This window comes from Penaeus vannamei, chromosome 26 (genome assembly GCF_042767895.1).
Source record: "Penaeus vannamei isolate JL-2024 chromosome 26, ASM4276789v1, whole genome shotgun sequence".
Taxonomy (NCBI): domain Eukaryota; kingdom Metazoa; phylum Arthropoda; class Malacostraca; order Decapoda; family Penaeidae; genus Penaeus; species Penaeus vannamei.
This window is the reverse complement of record NC_091574.1, coordinates 32,526,153-32,529,852: the sequence shown is the minus strand read 5'-3', so window position 1 is coordinate 32,529,852 and position 3,700 is coordinate 32,526,153. Positions and strand designations below refer to the sequence as shown.

Genomic DNA, 3,700 nt, shown 5'->3' with positions numbered 1-3,700 from the left:
CTCTGTCTGTCTATCTGTCTATATATAAGTAAATATACACACGGAGGCTGAAAAATATAAAGATAAAAGAAAGATATAATAACACACACACGTGTGTGTGGGTAGAGGGTGGGATGAATGCTTGTGTCTGTACATGTGTCTTTATGCCTGTGTGTGTGTGCGCGCGTGTATGTGTGTGTATGTCTGTGTGTGTGTGTGTGTGTGTGTGTGTGTGTGTGTGTGTGTGTATGTGCGCGTGTATGTGCGCGTGTATGTGTATGTGCGCGTGTATGTGTATGTGCGCGTGTATGTGTATGTGCGCGTGTATGTGTATGTGCGCGTGTATGTGTATGTGCGCGTGTATGTGTATGTGCGCGTGTATGTGTGTGCGTGTATGTGTGTGTGCGCGTGTATGTGTGTGTGCGCGTGTATGTGTGTGTGTGCGTGTATATGTGTGTGCGCGTGTATGTGTGTGTGCGCGTGTATGTGTGTGTGCGCGTGTATGTGTGTGTGCGCGTGTATATGTGTGTGCGCGTGTATGTGTGTGTGCGCGTGTATGTGTGTGTGCGCGTGTATGTGTGTGCGTGTATGTGTGTGTGCGCGTGTATGTGTGTGTGCGCGTGTATGTGTGTGTGCGCGTGTATGTGTGTGTGCGCGTGTATGTGTGTGTGCGTGTATATGTGTGTATATCTGTGTGTGTGCGCGTGTATGTGTGTGTATATCTGTATATGTGCGCGTGTATGAGTGTGTATGTGTGTGTGTGCGCGTATATGTCTGTGTATGTGTGTGTGTATATGTGTGTATATCTGTCTGTGTGCGCGTGTATGTGTGCGTATGTCTGTGTGTGCGCGCGTGTATGAGTGTGTATGTCTGTGTGTGCGCGCGTGCATGTGTGTGTATGTCTGCGTGTGTGTCTGCCACGGTCATCAAGTCTTGGTCGTATTAGCTTCTCCCTCATGGCCGTCCTTCCCCTTTTTAACGACATTCGACTGGAGAAATGGCCTATTAAACATAGACGAAGGTGAAACAAGATGGCTACTCTTAGGCCTAAAACATCTTTATTTTGATGACCCGACGAAAGATTATTTGATATAGGCTATGAATATTTGATTTACGTGGGGCCTCTATTTCCTCTTTATATTTTATTACACGTAGATGCGACCCATGTGTACGTGCATCCATAGACAGATAGACAGATAGATAGACAGACAGACAGAAAGATAGATAGATAGACAGACAGAAAGATAGATAGATAGACAGACAGACAGAAAGATAGATAGATAGATAGACAGACATAGATAGATAGACAGATAGACATATAGACAGACAGACAGACAGACAGATAGACAGACAGACAAATAGATAGATAAGTAGATAAACACACATACATATATATATATATATATATATATATATATATATATATATATATATATGTGTGTGTGTGTGTGTGTGTGTGTGTGTGTGTGTGTGTGTGTGTGCATGACTTTGTGCACTTTGCTTTGTTTGCCACAAACGACTTTACATAATGTAATCCCCACATAATGTAAATAAGATATAAAATCACAAAAAAATGAAAGTAGTTTCTATAAAAAAAAAATAACATCCCAATAAAAATGGCGGACAAGCAATAAGAGAAGAATCAGTCCATTTCATCATGTATCAATCAAATTAGCAAGTATAAGCTCCTTTCTTGGCAGACGTTGCGACACAGAGGGAAGGTAATGTTTCCACTGAGATGGAAATCCGGTGCAGTAATATCATAGTATCCCCTAGTCAGGAAGTTATGCTTTATTTTTATTTATTTTTCATGTCGTAAATAATGTTCATATGCGCACTTTATAATGTGTATTATTTTATTATGTCTGAATGCCAAATGTTTGTTCATTTACATAAGTTGTGTTGTGGAAATAATCGTAAGTACTCAGTCGTTGTAGGTAGGTCTCCTGAAGTGTTAAAAAGAGCCAAGAAAATAGAAAACTATCAGATTTTATACCCTATTATTACACTTTCTCTAGTCTTGTCTTTCGCTGATGAAAACCCTTTACAGACTAAGCATGGCTGGACATACGGTTTGGCTACTCTGAAACCAGCTCGGCCTTAACGGACTACATTCGACAGTAATAGAACTGTTAAGAGACCCCACCCTAGGCTTTAGCGGACTTACACCGCCGGCAACCGAGATAGAGCCACGTCTCCTTAATAAACAACAACTATACCGACAACAAACTGGCGACCCCGGGGTTGTGCTACGCCTGGTGATCTCTTAATTGTCACCTTATAGTGATATTCATTAGTGTTTGTGCTACTTGTGATTCAAGAGGCACGAAGATGAAGACCGGTGGCGACGTTGCCAACTCTAGCAACACCAAAGAAGGCATCATGTCTATCGACGCGTTCAGAGCACCAATGTTTTACAGCCATGATCCCTCCACGTGGTTTACTATCCTCGAGTGTTGTTTCAAAGCGCACTTCATCAGTAAAAGTGTTGTTGAGATTAGTTACGCAACATCTCTCCTTACTCAAGATGTTTTGGCACAAGTTTCTGACGTCATCTCAATTGCCGATCTGTCAGACGAACCATATGAAGTGCTGAAGACCGCATTGCTGTCACGTCTTGAATCATCAATCACTACAAGACTCCAGGAACTCCTCAGTAAGGAAATGCGAAACTTTCAGATTTGTTACGAAGAATGAAGAAACTCCTTAGTGACAAATGACACTTGACAATATGATATTTCTACAAATATTCCCCCAGCACCTGCTCTCAAATATCCAACAGGGATTGTTCACTGTGAAAGGAAAGCTCACCACTGATGAACTTGCTAACTTAGCTGATGAGTTTATCGCATCTCTACCAGCAGCTTGTTCTGTTAATGAAGTTACTTTTACATCACAGACAGAAAAATTTGCAAAACTCACTATTCAAGTAATTACACTTCAAAATCAAGTACATCTATCTCGTCGCATCACAACCAACAACAAGCAAAGATACAGATCAAGAAGTAGGTTAAAAGGGAGAGATGACATTTGCTACTGCCATATAAGATTCAAGGAAGCAGCGAACAAGTGTCTCCAGCCATGCAACTTCAGCAAGGCTTTGAACAGCAAAGGCCAACTTTAGAGGCGCATAATGTTCGCCACACCTCTTCACTGTTCCTTCATGTGTCTACAAAAGGATAACTCTTGGTCTCAACCTCAATTTTCAGGACTTTCTATGCAGCAGCTGTGTCTCAAGCCATACATGGTGCCGATTAAAAAAGAATAAAATCAATCTCTTAGTTAACATTAAAAGTCGAAGACTTCTTGACACCACTTCTACAAGATCCATTGATGTTCAACTTTTACAAGAATGTAGCTTGCAAATGTCCAAAATCGATACTAACAAACCATTTGCATCCCTGCTGAAATCTTCCTTCCCTTACCCAGCCATACTCTGCAGATCTTTCTGTAATGCACTCTGTTCCTCATCACATAGAGACAACAGGTAAAGGGAGAATTTAAGTCCTTACTTCTTCTGGATGTTATCCATGTAAGTCCAGCAACTGGTCATCGGCACTGCACGTCGTTTCTAGGAAGAATGGAGGACTGCGACCCTGCAGTGACTATCGAGCTCTCAATATCCAGGCTAATGGATCGTTACCCAATTCCCAACATTCAAGAATTCACTTCACAACTTTCCATCTCAAAAATTGATCTTTGACCTGTTCAGCCATCGTCA

The 3,700-nt window shown here is 41.6% G+C and overlaps 1 pseudogene; it reads left to right on the top strand.

Moving 5' to 3' along the window:
* The first annotated feature begins 2,238 nt into the window (after positions 1-2,238).
* LOC138866667 (uncharacterized) lies at positions 2,239-3,103 on the top strand (annotated as a pseudogene).
* The last annotated feature ends 597 nt before the right edge of the window (positions 3,104-3,700 follow it).